Here is a 16,867-nt window from a genome sequence, read left to right on the forward strand (position 1 = left end):
AAGGGGAGACACTGTGACCTGCACCCTAATGCACACTGTGCCACCAACCTTGCAATGCCCCTGGGCACAGTGCCACTGTGCTTGGACCATGTCACGGGGAGTCTCAGACCCAAAATTTGCATCTTTTGCATTCTGTTGCCACTTTTTTATCAGAGGAAAGACGAGAGTTGTAGGCTCTAAGATGTCATTATTGGAGCTATGCCAGGTTCAGGGTTCAATTCTCGTCTTTTCCCTTTTTTCCCCAACATTTCCAGAAGAGTTATCTCTGAAGGCCACATGTGGTCTCCACGGTTTGGATCTTAGGTCTCAGTTGTCAGGGTGCTATTAGACAGGTACGGACAGTATCATGTGTAATAACTGATAGTCTTGCCAGGTGCTGGAGATGCTGAAGACCATTTCTCAATGATACCCATTAGGCTTCAATTTATATTTTTTACTTACTTAAATTAATATGTTTGGTGCTGATGGTTTTTACTGACTTCATGAGGAGGGAGAGAAGCAAGGAGCCTCAGAGTAGTTTTAATGAATTTCACTCGGAGGGGGAGACTTTCTCAGTACTGGCTGCCTCCCCTGAGCTCATCAGGAAAAGAAAATCACCCTTTTCGTGTCTCCCCTGTGCCTGGTCTCACAGGCCCACATGGGGCTGTCCACCATGGCTCTGCTGCTCTCACAGCAAGGCCAGCAAAAATACAGCCATGACTGAATGGACCAGTGGGCTTATTACGATAACACAGAGTCAACTTATGTGTAAGCCCACTAGGAACCAGTTGAAAGTTTTTTCCTCTGAAACCACATTCTTCTGCTGGTTGTGGTATGTTGGACAGAGGCTACATTCCCTCACACTGGAATTTCCTGTATTAGGACTGCACAGGAGTGGTTTTATTTTGTAGTCCTTGAGATTTCTGGGCTTCATGGATTTCACAGCCTTTATGCACCATGAAACAAAGATCTGGTTTCTGCTGGGGCATTGCAGAAAGGATGAGCATCTGCTGACTTGTTGGTCTTCCAAAATCTGATGCCCTCCAAGATCAGAGGTGAACCAATCTGGGATCATCTCACTGAAGACTGCGTATTAGTGACACTGCTCTCATACAGCTCACATATGCTTTTTGCACTAATTTTTTCAGCTAAAAGAAACATTTCCTTTTTGTGTTGTCAATCTGGACCCTAATGTACTGCTGAGGGAGCTCATGTTGATTCTGTTGTTGTGGGAATACAGTGGTTACAATCTGTAAAACACTAAGCCAGGCTGAGGCACAGGCATCCTGCTTCAACATCTCCCACCCTAAACAAGCTTGTCATCCTCTAGGCTTGTAGGCTCAGTACAATAAAGGCAATGTTATAGGTTCACTTTGTGATGAGAGCTTTTTAGAGAGGCCTGTAGACTCCCTCTTTTCTCAGACTCACCTGACTCCAGCCCAGCTCTGCTATTCCCACTTCTTTACTTAATCAAAATTGCATGTCAGATATCCAACCCGCAAATTTACAGCTTCATTGAAATGGAGACAGGTTATGTAAGACTTTCTGCATAAAAATGTGTAATATATTATATTATATTGAGTTTTGTGGAAGAGTGGAAAATATCTGTTTGGTTTTGGAAATACTATATAGAGTTATTTAGATGCCAAGTTTTTTCATTGTTCTACTAATGTCTTCCTGGTCTGTAGGGTTTTAAAAGATATATCTAAGAAATTTTGCACTGTGGTATTGAGTCAGGTCTCAGACTTTCACAGGAAATAAAGTGGCAGATGTGATTCTGTGGAACAGGTTTCCCAAAATTGCCCCAGCCCAGCTCTTCACCCCCTCTCCTTTATGCACTTCCCTACCTTAAACTGCTCTTACTGAGTCAGTTTGCCAGATACTCTGAGTAACTGGATACTCTGAAGTGGACTGAAATGCTCAATTTTCCCAGTATTCATACTTTATGACTAAGCCACATTATTGGTTTAGGATTTTTAAAATCTAAGTAAGGATACTTACTACTTTAATTGCATGTTAATTAACACTGTGCTTTGTGGACAATTAATATTATATAAACTGTAGTCCTCCCTCAACCATCTCTCTCCCGTACCTGCAGCCCAGAACACTGCTTGGTTTTTTACCCATTGTGACTGTTGTGCTTCCCAGCAGGCCAACAGAAATTTTCAGAATTGTCACAGAGCTCCACAAATAACCAGTCAAACCTTCCCCACCCAAACTTTCCTGACAGAGTCTTTCTTTTATATCCTTACATTCTTTTTTATTAAATTTGCCTCAGTAATCAATATGTCCCAAACCTGTGGAGTGTCTTGGTGGGAAATTTCATCAGCCCCCCCCCAAAGGAACACTGCTCTGCTGTCATGTCCCTGCTGCAGATCCCTGTGAAAGAGGATGCCAGAGCACTGACTAATCTCATCTCTCCCAAGCACTAATTTAATTTGCAAAATGTTGTGGGTTTTTTTTCTGAAGTGTGTGAACTTTCCTTACTCTGTGTTCTTGAAACATGAGTCAATGCTCTGTTTTCATCTGTATAGCCTCAGTATGTATCCTGCCTTTGCATAAAAGCCTTCAAAGCTGTGTGGCAAGGATGGTATGAAAGCAAATAGGTGTTTAAGCAATGAACTTAAATTTTCTGTGAGTCCCACTGGTAAGAAGTTTGCAGCAGTCCTTGCTGGTGACACCTTTTTGGTGCTGAGCTAATGGCCAAGCCACCACACTTGAATGGCTGTGTCTAGAAGCTCTATCTTGATCACTGCAAACTAACTGAAGGTAAAGGAAAGTAGTAGAAAACAGCTTAACTACAGATACAGAGCCAGGCCATTACCTGTGTGCTCAGGCAGTGGGCTGGTGAGGTCCTGCTATGTAAATACAAACAGAACCATGGTAAAGTTCTAAATTTGCATTCAAATCTTAGGGGTTTTTCTATCCAAAGTTCATTCTTATAATTTGTATTTGAAACCATCTAGTCTCTATATCAAGACTTAATATTGTTCTGTGCAGTATCCAGGACGAGCTTGGGTTTGAACTGCTTGTTTAAAATTCCCCTTGTTTTATAATTTCAGCTGAATAGTTTAAATCACTTCTTGTTGTGAGACATGGTGCTGCACACTAGGCTGCACATCACTGAGAAGCTTCAGTCTAGAGGTAGTTGCACTTCAGTGCCAAGGGAAATAATAACTGGATGGATGGAAAGCATCTGGGATTGATGTGGTTTAAAGGTGCTGTTCATGCAAGCTATTATCAAGGAAGGAGTTAGGGATGAGATTCATTCTTAAAATGCAGGTGCTCTCATGCTTTCTCTGACAGATGTGTTCCAACAGTGTTTTGAATTCTGTTTAAATTTTGAAAGAGCTAGACCTTCAGGCTCTTCTCTTCCTTTCTTAAATTCGTTTCCCTGTTTAGATGAAAAAGAAACATTTTGCAACTTACTTTAAACTTTCTTCAAAAGAACTGCTGGAAAAGGAACATTCATGTGAAGCACATAAGCTGTAAATGAATGTTAAGCACAGCAGACGAGGTGATTTTAAATGTGCTAATGGACAGATATTAGACTGTAGGAATTTACCTAAGAGAAAACCTGAGATGTGGAGGGACAGACAGGTGGGGATAAAACCCCAATAAATGAGCCAAATAATAGAAAAGTGTTTCTAGAGTAAAGAGCTGTACATGTGAAATAAATACCAAAATGAGGAAATAGTGCCAGTAAAGATACTGAAAAATGGAGAACATTTTGGTTAAGTGATGCAGGAGCATGTACCTGCAGCCCATACTGACAATGCAAGCTCTTAGGAAGAGATCTCTCTCTCTCTTTTTCTCTCTCCCTGCCTCATTTTGGCATTTTTCCCCTGCTCATGACAGTAACTTAACAGAGTTTACAGCATTAATGGACAAAGCTCCTTCCACCTAAATGTGCCACAGACATTTTCACGGTGCTCTGTCAGATATTTTCAGGTGTGTACTTACCTTGAAATTTCCAACAAACTCTTTTCCTCAGATAATTTTTGATTAATTTTGTAGGCCTCCTGGCTGGTGGTTACTTTCTCTGGCTGTGTGGAAGTAGCAAAGCAAGTGGGTTGAGGTTTGCATGATTTGTGAATATGAAGGGGGGGGGGGGAAAGGAACAGACTAAGAAAAAGAAAATACCCCACAGGAAAGAAATAATGGGTAATATATTTCCTTTTGAACTTTTTCAAATCAACCTCTGGAAAAGGTGTCATAAAGCCCCCAGAAATGAGTAACAGCACAGGGACAAAGAAAACTCTGTTACAGATGTCCCTGCAAGCCTATGAGCAAATTGTTTTTTTCTAAATAACTCCAGAACATTACATGGCCTTAACAAGTTTCCCAGGACAGGAACTCCCAGTTTATTACTTGCTCACATTGTCATCAGAAATTAATTTTGTCCCTGAAAGACAAATTGGCTGGTAGCTTATGAAGTTAAATGGAAAGAACAAGTGAGCATCTGTTTCTTCTGCATTTTGTCTCCTTGGTGTCTTACATATAAATGAATCAGAGTGTTCAAACTTAAATTAAGATCTTTGGCTAGATAAACAGTTAAAACTGGTTCCCATAGCTACCTCTCACACATAGCTGTGATTGCATTATAATCCCCTAGTAATCAGGTCTAAATGAAAGAAAGATGATAAGGGTGCTATTTTCAGTTTTCAGTACTGATTTTTATTAGCTCTCAATCAGATCAGGACTGCTTTGCCTTTCATCACATTGTGGCAGTGTTTGTAGAATCATTAGAGTAATAAAGTGTAAATCTTACCAAGGTGCATTTTTCTTGAGGTGTTTTATATAACGCAAACTCTGAAGATTACATTGGCGGGTACAGGAAAGATTTGTTTCTGCAACTGAAGTGAGGATGTAATGTATGCTATATTCATTTATTCTTTACCCAAGCAAATACCTAATGAATTACTTTGCCAAGGTAAAACAAAATATAAAGATATCCAAAGAATCAGCCTGTCTGAACATGGTCCTAATATACTATATATTGCAGGTACTGACTTTAGTAGTTTTTTTAATTTGCCTTATTATCTTGTATCATATCTCTCCCTGTGCATTACCATGCACAAATGAATTACAGGCAGAACCACAAGCACTGCTATTACCAGCCTGCTGTTTTTAGTAAACTAGTGCAGCCCAATAAAACATCATGTTGCAGCAATATATAAGTATTTATTGTAGAGTAAATTTCAGCTAAACAAAAGCGCACAGCGAGGCCTGATCCTGCTTGTAAGAGAGGCAGTGGCAAAGCCTGAGTTTGGCTCATGCATCATCTCATCTGCATCCTTGATTTGCAGTATCCTTTGAGGTAAATTTTACTTAATGACTTTACTTCTAAAAGGTTTCTGACTGCCAAATTTAGAAAAGACTTCATCCAACCTCCAGAGGTGTTCCTGGGTGTTTCCACAGGCAGAGCTATCCTTTAGCACAGAAATTGCCTTGTGTGGTGTTACAGGATTGTTCACAGAGTGTGCAGGTGTGCCCCACATTTGCAATTAACTCCCAGCTTAATACTGGAGTGATTTTACTTTCCCATAGCCTTTTTTTTCTTTTTAATATCTGTGAATGTTACTATAGCATAGCTATTAAGATGCCTCCCCATTTTAAATATTTGAATTTCATGTGTTCTGTATTTAAATGAGTAGTAAACTGTCCCAGTACTTCAGTGTTAGATAGTTATGGTCATCCACACAACTGCAAAAGTATCAGGTAGTGACAGAAATTAGTTAGAAAGTTGAAAAAGAATAGGCAAACAAATGGCTTTCTGGTTTTTTGACTAATTTTAATGTACCTGAGGTAGGAACTATGCCTGATATTAACATTAACATGTTATACTTACTTTCTGTTCTATAAAAGATGGATCTTTTCAGCCATTAAATAGTGGTGTTTGCATAGGTAGCAAAGTCTATTATACCATCTGACGTTAGGACATGGAATACTTTAGGACAGGGGCCATTTAATGTATACAGATTTATACCTGAGATAATTAAGTACTGGTATTCACATCAGGCAAAAAAAGAATAAATCAGTTCATATGATGTTATAGATAAGGAAACAAAATTTATGTTTCAAATTTTAATCTATTAAGACTTCTAAGATGCAGAGGGGTTCTCAGTCTAACATGATTAATTTCCTACTAATATTTTAAACTACAAAAGCTCAAATTCAAATGCTGTTTCAAGGAAAAGAGGCAAAGAGAGCATTTTGGTCAGGAAGGTTTTGTGTGTGTTTGTATGTTGACACGCAAATGTAATATGTCTGGAAGATGTTGCTATGACTAATGACACAAAAGAGAGTAAATTGTAGAGCCTGATTATCAACAGATAACAAGACATACTGTATATAAATAAATGCTCAGCATCAAAACCCATTATTGGATTAGCTATATAATCATGTTTCAGGCTGTAAGTCTGTGCTGACAAATGAACACTTTTCATTTGGCTCAAGGTCCTCATCAGCAACGGAACTAATTTTACATTCTCACCCATTAAGTGAATAAGATGTGGAAAAAGCTGTCTGCTTTTTGAAGTGTAAATTTGCTGCTACAGGCTGTGCAGACCAAAGCTCTTTTGAAGCAGTGAAATGAGATCATCTCTAGGGACATGTGAACCTGACAAAGTTTAGGTCATTTCTGTGGAAGGTATGGCAGGGGGGAGCCATTTGGATATGGTTTCAGTAGTGACTTGTATGGGGCAATTTGGAGGATGCTGAACTTCACAAGCTTTTTGTTCAAATTTTTGAGAGAACTTGAACTGGAAGCACAGATGCAAGTTTTCAAGCATCAGAAAGAAACCTTCATAAACATCTGAACTGTGTACTTAGCCAACATAATTTGGGACTGCTAAGCAGGCTGTTTGCTGAGCCTCTCCTGCTCAGCAGAACTTAACCAAGTCATTTTTAGGGATTGGTTACTTCCCCTGATTTCCCCTTGCCCCATACACCCACCCACACACAAATGGAGATCCAGGGCCCAACTGGACCTCTTTCTAGAAAAGGCACTGGAGGTGAAGGAACTAGACCATCACATCTCACTCTCCACCCTGGGAAGTCCACCAGGAGAGAGGAAAATCACAGCTCTGTACCTCTTCGGGTTGCCAGCCCTATAAATTACAGCATGGTACCAGCTTTTGCTGGCCCTCTGGAAGCCCCTGGGAAGGGGCTCTGCCTGTGGGAGAGAGGCATGGTGGGCATGGAGAGCAGCGTGGGCAGAATGGGAAGGGAGAGGACTCCTCGGAGGGCTCAGTAAGGACCCCCTTGGTCAGCCAGCGTAAGGGACAGGATTGCAATAAGCTCTAGGGAGCAGTGTTGTGATGCACCACAGTTCAAGCAAGGGTGATGAAGACATTGCTGACACCAGTTTAGAAGAAAAGAGTCTCATGAAAATCATTTAACTTTTTAGATTTCCAGACACACAAAGCAGTATTTAACCACTGTTTAAGATCATAAAAAAATATCCCCAGGCTGTGTTGTGCATCTAACCACAATGCTTTTCATTTGCAAACCAACAAAAAATTCAGATAGGCTTTGATTGTTCATTTGTTAATTTGATTCCACCCCCTTCACTTTGTTTGCTCACTGGAACGTGCTTGCATGGCTTAGGCTTTCGGTCTTTCTCAGAAATTGTGCAGTTGTTGCATCCACCACTTCCTGATTTCTTGTAGACCACCAATGATCCATGGACCATAAACTAAGAACCGCTGTGAGAATCCTATATAATGCTGTGTGGGTATAATGAAACTAAAGAAAATTACAGTAAGCCCAGGCTGTCATACTTGCATGAGAAAATAAACCTAACCCTTGATATGCCCCTGTGTGAACAGTGCTAGTTAAACCTTAGTTCAAGCACATTGAGCATATGGTTTTGAAATTGTTTTTCTAAGAGTAATGGCTATCAAAGAGTAAAGATGTTTGTCAGGTACTTGTATAAAGCAACAACAGGTTTTTAAAAATATCCTCTGGGCAAACAATTGCACTGCTTTCTCCCACAGCGTTTTTGGCCAGATGTATTAATATCGTATAGGAGCATCTGACCAGCAGAACTGAACAGAAACTTAGGTGGATAACATCTGTGGAGTCTTCACCTAAAAAATAGACTGATATAAAGGCAGCTGAAAGCAAAATTTTCAGTCTCTTCCCTGAGCTCAACTTTATAGCTTTGCTGCTGATGGTGTTGTGCCCACCAGCAGGTTTAGTTGTCTACTTGCCTGGGCATGTGGACAGGGGTTTTGGTCCCTGGAGCAGCCCCCTCTGCAGTCAGCATCGATTATTCAGGACCTCCCCTTCCTTTTCTGCATCAAAATAAAGCTATAAATGCTTCTCTATCTCACTGGCATGTTACGAAAGTTAATGAGTTGATGTCTGCAAAAGACTTTGAAAGTATAAAATGGTCTGGAAGTTCTGAGCACTGTGTTGTGAAGGTCTCCCTTTCCCCAGCTTAAGGCAGAATGAGTTAAAGTTAGCCAAAGGGGATAAGAGAAACAAGAGAGACTTTATAAGTGTACCAGGGGAAAAGGAAATACTGGAGAGAAAATAGACCCATTAGCAAATGAGGAAGGAGATGAAGTTAATTATGATTTTAAAATGGATGAGCAGTGGAGCTGCTTTTTTTTTTTAAAGAAAAAAGTCAGTCTTTAACAAAAATAATAAGATCTGACAATTAGGAAGAAGTGGAGGCCTTGTGAAAACAGGGGTTTGATTAAAAAATGGGGGGGGGGGGAAACTTGTAAAACATGAATACATGTAAATGAACAAATCTAGATGAAACTCTTCTAAAGAGCTATGAGAAACTAATGCATTTTTTCAAATATTTACCCATGGCAGATAAGGGGAAAGTCATATCAGAAAAGCAAAAGCAACAGCCACAAAAAAACCAATGATGTTAAGAAAAATGATGCTAGTGGTTACCTGCCAGTAAGTATTCATCTGTACTAAAAGCAAGAAGCACAACTGGAGTGAGCAGGAAAGCATCCCGTCTGTTGGGTTATGAAGCCAAGCATCACATCTGTTGGGTTATGAAGCCATGCTACACTAATGAGGTTTCGTTATAGAGTTACAAAATACAGTGATGAGAAACCCAATACAAGCTGGGTCAGATCCAGAGTTGCTGCTCTGCCTCTTTACACCAGCAGATCCATTTGCAACATCTGAACTTGAGTAAATCATTTGACAGAAATACCTTGGAAACTTGTGTCTGAGAAAAGAAATCCAAATTGGCTTTGATAGGAAGGGTGTCATTTGGGCTGAGAATGGCAGTATGAGGCCACACAGAAAGTGATCTGAAGACAAAAATTAAAATAGATTCTGGCTGTAAATATGTTATGATTATTTCAGCATAAAGAATGATTAAGACATAATTATAAAAAGAAAAACAAGTTACTGTGTGAACAGCAGAACTAGGGCACCCTGGTTCCCAATGTGTTTAGTTGCTGTGATTGGATTCTCTGGTGTCTAATAGGTTTCCTCTGTGACAGCCCCTCTGAGGTGGGGGTGGGCTGGCACCTCAATGGGGGCATTGGTAGGGGTGCACTTTGTGATATCTGTGATAATCCTGTGTGTTTGAGCCCTACACAACCTCCAAATGCAACTGGGTCAAAAGACCAACCTTTCCAAAAGTTCTGAGGAGGGAACTCAGAGAGAGTGATCACATTTGCCACAACCATTTATTTGGAACTTAGATTTAAAAATCTTGCAAGAGGGCAAATTCTGACTGAAAACTGGAATGTCACAAATTAAAGAAATGCTCTGAATTTTGAGATCCTGTTCATCTCCTTTCTCTTGTTTCCAAAACACTGTATCTACATGGATCGAGTACATACAGATAATAGCTGTAATGATCTTATTTTCATACCTACCTCTTAACTACTATTTTAGAAGCTCCTCCACAAAAGGACAAAGCATTTTTCCAAGGATCTATTTGTTCCATTTTAGTGTAAATGGTTAAGGAAATGAGGAATTTCTATACTGATTATTTTAAAATATGTTATTCTTTAAAGCCAGTCTCTCTCTGACTGTTGAACATGTACAACCAGCTATGATCAATAAAATTGCTTCTTGCAGAGAATGATGCATACAGAACTTCAGACAGGTTAAATTTGCCTATTGCAGGGAGGGGAATCAAAGCTCACTTTTTATTGATATTAAACCTTCAGCACAAAACTAGATCTGTAGAACCTGCCGAATATCATGTCTGTGTCTATATTGCTGAACTGGGGACTGAAGTGAGGACAAGGACACTATTTCTTGTCTGTAATTAAGAAGTATCACTGAGTAACATGGGACATTCAGTAGCTTCTTATATGAGGACAGAAGGATGCAACTCTTTTTAAGGATGCCAGAATAATGTTACAGTGATTACTTTTCATGTCCAATTTCTATTCTCTACTTGTTAATGACAGAATTTTTAAAAGCTTCTAGCCTTATTATATTTCACATTTAATAAAAAAATGTGTCCTACATGGTTTCACACCAGTAGAGAGGTCACAGCACACATGGACTGAGAAGAAATCCCCTTAAACAGCAGGAACTGTATAAGTAACACCTCAGATATGGTTTTGAGAAAAGTGACTTAGCAGTTTTCATAGCTATAAAGCTGGCTCACAGATGCATAGAAATCTATGGAGAAATATACTTCCCTGTCTACCACCAGGATTAGAAAGGCCAGAATGGAAAATATAGAAGAATGGTAAGAAAACACGGCCAGCATATATTCTGTAGAAGCAGCAAGGCCCAGAGAGCCCAGCTCCCACCTGTAACCACTGTTCTTCCCACAAAGTTACATTTGGAGCAGCAGCTGTACAGTGGGGAGGATTAGGGCACCTAGAGAGCTCTCCTCCCTTCAAGGTCACATATCTGGGGAGCACCCTTGCTCTTTCTCCTGCTGCCAGGGTAATGATGAGCATGAGGGTGTGGATTTACACATGCTGATTCCTTCTGTGTTCCTTAAGGTCCTGGTTCCCCCCTTCCCATGGTTTTCCTTGCAGATTTGGTTCTTTCTTAAAAGTGCAAGATAGTATATTGTGCATTCGCCGAGAGCCTAAAAAAGCAAGACAGATTTTATCATTTGGGCTGTAGATATCTAATGCCCATTATGGGCTGACTAAATTTAGTAGAGTGGCAATTCACCAGACTACTAAATTTAGTTATGCCATCCGGTCATATCATTTTACTTAGCTTAATATTGGATATCATAAGATAGGGCCTATCAAACAGTATGGCTCCAGCTTCCCCAGCTGCAGATTATATTATCATTATACCTTTTCAAAACATTCATGGTAACTTTTTTAAAGCCTTGACATTTTTTAGTTTGTATATTTTGTTACAACTTTATAAAGATAGTCAAAATTAATTTGGTCTTCACTGTAAAGATCACTGTTTTAAAAAAAAAGACGCTGCCAATTTCATTTCAAGCAAAATCTTTTGACTTTCCCTGTTTACCTTCAGTTAGAATAGGGTGAATTTTATAATCAAAACTAGATAGACAAAGCAGAGTCTAATCTGGAGAGAAATTTTGCACAACATCTTTTGTTGGCTTCATGCATTTCTAGTTACCATCGAATCTCAGTTCTACTCCAGACAGAAAACAAAAAAAAACAACTTTTTGAGAATCCAGACGACCTAGACTGTGACAGCAAGAAGGAGTTCTTAGTGCTGAAAATTCAAACTTGTCTTGTGCAGATTGAATGGGAAAAAAACTTTGGTAAGATCCCATGCACAACAGCTGGAGTTATGATGATGGGATCAAATATGACTAACAGAATAGCATGTACAAACTCAACAGCCCTGCTATAATTCTTACATAGTATATGGAAAGAAAATTGCAGTAGCAGTATTCTAGGAGTCCATGGACTTAATCTTTTTTGGTAGGCCTTGAAAGGAAGCCAATGTCTCTCCATCCTGAGTCAGTCATTTCCTATCCAAGTAAACTGAACTGAGATCATCTAGATTCTGGTCTTCGTTTCTAATGAGCTTTCACTGTAAAACAGGAAATAATAACCTTGAAAGGGGAAAAAAATGGTCAAAAATCACTCAGAGAACATTTAAAGGTTTGTTCTGAACAAGGAGGGCTAAGAAAAAGGCCTGAGAAAAGGGTGTCCTGGGATCACTCACAGTTAAAGCACTGATTAATTAAGCAGAGGGTCATTCTTCAGAAAGACTTAAGGGCAGTTTTGGCCCTGGGGCTGTAATTTGGACACTTCTGGAGTTCTAGATACACTGAGCTATTCTGTACAGGGCCTGTGAATATGTGCATTCTTCTGGCTGAACAATGGCATCTTTATTTAAATGGGAGCAACTAAGTAAGTGGCTGTCTCCTAATATGGGTGGTATTTCTTCCTGCTCTGCCTCAATCTCTGCTGCTTTCCCGAGGCCTTATCAGTGCTTTGTAGCACAACTTACAAAATGAAATCTATTCATGCTGCTAAAACCCTCCCCCTTTTATAGACACAGGAAAAAAACCCAAACGCTTACATATCCTCCAATTCTATGGCAGGGTGTTTACTTTTTTTAATGCAATTCTGCTTATCTGGTGCTGGTTTGGAAATTATTAAAATGGTGCCTGAATTTTATTGTTTTGACTATGGGAAGGAAATTAATCCACAACTATTACAAGTGTTTGATCCAAACAAGCAGACATACAACTACGGTTTCTTGATACCTGTTTGTCAGGTATCCTAGTGCTCCTGACATGTCTGATTTATTCCTCCCATGTTTAGCAGTAACACTGTCCAGGTAGATGATGCCCATTCATCTTGCTTTGTGTAGGTATTTCTTCAGGGTGGCTTTATTTATTATGCCTTAACTACTGTTTCTTCTTACTCACTAGGTTTAGCTCTGCCAGAGGTTAGAAAAGAGGTTGTTTGTCTGAAGAGACACGGGTGTGGTGAAAATACTCAGTGCCGGCCAAGTGAACCAAAACACTATCTGAATTACAAAGCAGGCTGGAAAATAAAATGTAACTGTCGGAAGATCTGGACCCGACCTGTGCTGAGAGACAGATAAAAAAGAAGTCACAGGAGCTGGCCATGTACATCTGGAGGTAGGTCTGGAGAAGGGGGGCTATGTCCCCCAAACCCTCTCAGCAGTTCACAGCAGTGGAGCGAGATTTATTACATTATTGCATGGGGAAAATGAATGTCAATGTTTATGCAATATTAGTTGGTATTGTTAATAGTTAATTTGGTGAGAGCAGCCTTGCTGTGAAACTGGACTGCAGAAATCTGTGACTTTGCTTATCACGGGGACCGGAGTGTGGCACCATGTACAGACCAGTCCTGTCCCAAAGCACACTGTAACTAACCAATGGCTGCTGGAGTTGCAGGGATTGGGATGGTGGGACAGACCTTACTGTTTCCACCAAAGACGGAGCCCAGGCACCTTTGAGCTGCATGTGCCTCCAGAAATAGTGCTTCCTGAAATACCTCTGGACACCCTAGATCTGTATAAGCACCAAAAAACATCGTACAGAGTGCTGGTTTGGTATTTTGTACAATTGCTATGTAATATAAAATAGACCATCCTCAGAGTGGAGAGTGACTTTGTCTTCCTCTGTCCACCCATGTGAGTGAGCAGCTGCTATGCCTCTTCCAAAAACTTTTTCCCCACTCCACCACCTCCCATGAGTGTAAGGCAGACCAGCAACCACGCCAGTGGTGCCAGGGCAGCCTGGCAGCTGTGGCCCTTGGTGGAGACATGAGTCTTCACAAACTATGTGGCTACCATCTAAAGCTCTGCTGAAACACCTGGCAGTCTTTGGGATGGGGACAAAATAGGAAGGAAAATGGCTGCCGTTATTCCTAGATGCTGACCTGCTAAGCAGTGTGTACTGTGGGAGAGGGCACTGAGGAGATGTGTCTCCCCACGCCTATGTGGGAAAGGAAGCCACGAACAGAGCCCTGAAGGAGTCTGGAGAACAGACGTTTTGCATTAGCGATGAGCCAAAGCCAGTTACTTGCATTTAAACGGTACTGGGCTCTGGGGAAATTCAGATGCAGACCTGAAATACATGGCTTGGCTAAAGACTCTTGTTGCTGTCACATGTCTGACCTCTGGAAAATAACATTAATTCAAAAGTTAAATGTGTTCAGCTGACAGTGATGGAGTATTTGTGTTAAGGAGGAGATTTTTCAAAGGCACAAAATCAACTTAGTGATGTGCTACAATTGCTTCATTGACGTCCTACAGAAGGACTGAGTGCAGCAGGTGTGGGGGGCTTTCAGCTGCTGTGAGGCACTCATTGCATTGAGGGATGTGGTTGTGAGCTCCCACTAAAAGGGCTGCATTTCCAAAGGTGGTTCTGAAGACTTATGATCTTTCTGGACACTTTAAATACAATTATTTAGGAAATTATTTCTCCTTACTTAGTTTCCAAGTAGGCGGTTAGGCTGGGCAACTGCAGACATAGATCTTGTAACTAGCTTTAATGTAAGAGAGCAACATTGCCATAATTCTGGAGATATCTTTCTTTTCTGAACTACATTGGCAGCTCATGATACCAGCATGTCAAAATGACACTCACTTTATATTACACAGAATGTATAAAAACTTGTGTTTACATTTTGTCTCCTTCGCCCTTTTCAATTTTGCTTTATTTTTTTTATAGTTTTGTAACTTAAGCCGTACGTATTTGGAGATGTTTTTTTCCATTCCCTGTCTAACTTTATGGCTTGTTCTGGCTGAGGCATCCTTACAAGATTTGATTTTACAAGAAATATAGGCTAGCACATATGTATGTAATTGTTCCACAGTCAACCAATCTGTCTGGAGCACTGGGGGAAAATATATATTAAAACTTTCTTTTGTGCTATTTACAAACTAAATTGCAAGCTCTACAAATGATGCAAAATATTAGGAACTGCAACAATAAGGCTCGAGCTAGTTAGCAGGAAGTATAAAAGTATGGTGGAGCCAAACACTCATCAGTGTAATATTTTCATCAGAAACAGAATGTACTGTAACCAGGGGAGATAAGCATGAGTAGGCAAAACGGACTATGCTTAGAGCCAACAAGCAGCAGCAGCTCCAAATCACACACTGCTGAGTGAAACCTGAAAAATCAAAGCCTGTTTCTTCTACCAGGAAGAACCCTTCCTGCTCTGAGTAGGTGTGGGGCAGGAACAGGTTGTGGGTACTGCCAATCTGTGCCAACAGCACAGAACAGCTGTGACACTAGGTAGGAGGGGAGGCCAAGCTGTGCCCAGCCTCTGGAGACCCGCCACTCGGTCCTTGTGCTGGTAGCAAGTGGCCCTTTGGTAATGGAGTGTTTAAAGAAGTGCTACAGAGCCAAGTGGGTTGAGAACAGGGAGCCATCGTGGATGACCTTAATAGCCTTTTCCATGCAAGCAAATATGGGAGGACTTTGGTGTTTCCAAGTAGGAGAGCAGTGAAGAAAGGAGCCAAGAGTTGTTGCTGAGGTAGAGCAGCAAACCTTGTTTAACAGAGGGTGCATTGCAGTGGTATCAGCAACGTGGAGCCAGTGCTGCAAGTGCCGCATACTAGGACTTATTTAAAGAGGCTATTGTATAAGTCTTCGAGCCAGTTAATTACCAGTTTTTGTTATGTCAGGAACTCCTTGAGTTAAAGCAGAAAGAAACTATTCATGAATATGTTCCAGTTCTGTAGTTTAATGGGACAAATTTAAAAAAAAAAAAAAGAAATAGAGAGAGAAACTGATAAAATGATTTAGTTCATGGAACGATTGAAAACCCTTACAAAAAAAGCTGAAATTACATATTGTACCCCATCTACTCTAGCATAAGCCATTGAAATTGCTGGAGACTTAGTTGGACTAATCGTCCATTGCAGTTATGCATGAGCCTTAGGGAGTGCACAAGGTGCATATGGGCCAAAGCACCAGCCTATGAAAGAGAGAGAAATTATCCAACAGCATTTTTTAAAAAGTAGATATCCAGGTATGATAAGCCAAGAGGCTTGGCTTGCATTTAAAAATTATCAAGAGCAAGTGAGGAATTTAATTTAATTTATTCACCAAGTGGACTTGAAGAGGTGTGAAAAAAGGACCAAAATTAGCCAGGCTGGATGGGGCTTTGAGCAACCTGGTCTCGTGAAAGATGCCCCTGCCTATTGCAGGCGGGTTGGAACTAGATGATGTTTAAGGTCCCTTCCAATCCAAATCATTCTATCATTCCATGAAGTGATGTTAGGCAAGAGAAAACTTTCAGTGGAAACCAAAAATCTACAGAGGACTTTAATGTGGATTTATTCCCTTCCTGCTTACATCAGTTTTTCCCTCGTACCTCCCTGCTTGCTGTGAAGTCGTTGATGGATCATGGCTATTGCAAGCAGATTCAGGCCCAGAAATTCCATCTGATCAGAATAAAAGTCATATTGCATGCTGCATATTGAATCAAACTGCAGATATTGGAGTAAATGGTAGATGAGAGCCTGTCTCACACTATCAGTATTCTTTATACATTTACTTTGCTGCCTTCCACTGTTTGGAACACCCTGAAAATCACCAACACACTTACTGAATTGAGGTTTAAAAGCAACTCAAAACAAATCATAGTTCTTAGCTCTGCTGGCTAGAAGAATACTATTGCCAAGGGGGTGCTTTCTGCATGTGTCTGAGTACCTCCAAAATGACCCGTCATGTGTATATGTGTCCTGGTTTCTTTTTTTACAAAGAGTGTTTTTTAGGAATTTAGCCTACCTCTTGAGAGAAGAAATGAGGCCAGCATACTAGAATACCCATCTTCCTAGTTCTTACCATTCCACAACTGAGATTCCAGACCTGCTCATACATTATGAAGGATCTTGGAGAAAGCTTCTATGATTTTGTCCTATAAATGCAATAATCTCTCAGGATATGGAGACAGTGCAGAGGATATTGAGCACAGTTTGTTAGATGTTTTCTCTCTGT

The 16,867-nt window shown here is 40.4% G+C and overlaps 1 long non-coding RNA gene across 5 annotated transcripts in view; it reads left to right on the forward strand.

Annotated features, from left to right (window-relative positions):
- LOC127480295 (uncharacterized) overlaps window positions 1-16,867 on the forward strand; it is a 68,319-nt gene that overhangs the window by 12,535 nt on the left and 38,917 nt on the right. For all 5 annotated transcript variants that reach the window (XR_007907828.1, XR_007907829.1, XR_007907827.1 and 2 more), the window contains exon 3: window positions 12,812-13,024. This is a non-coding gene — a long non-coding RNA (uncharacterized LOC127480295). The remainder of the gene's footprint in view (window positions 1-12,811; window positions 13,025-16,867) is intronic.

Source organism: Manacus candei, unplaced genomic scaffold (assembly GCF_025592945.1).
Source record: "Manacus candei isolate 608988 ecotype Guabito, Panama unplaced genomic scaffold, ASM2559294v1 h1tg000005l, whole genome shotgun sequence".
In the NCBI taxonomy this organism is placed as follows: Eukaryota; Metazoa; Chordata; class Aves; order Passeriformes; family Pipridae; genus Manacus; species Manacus candei.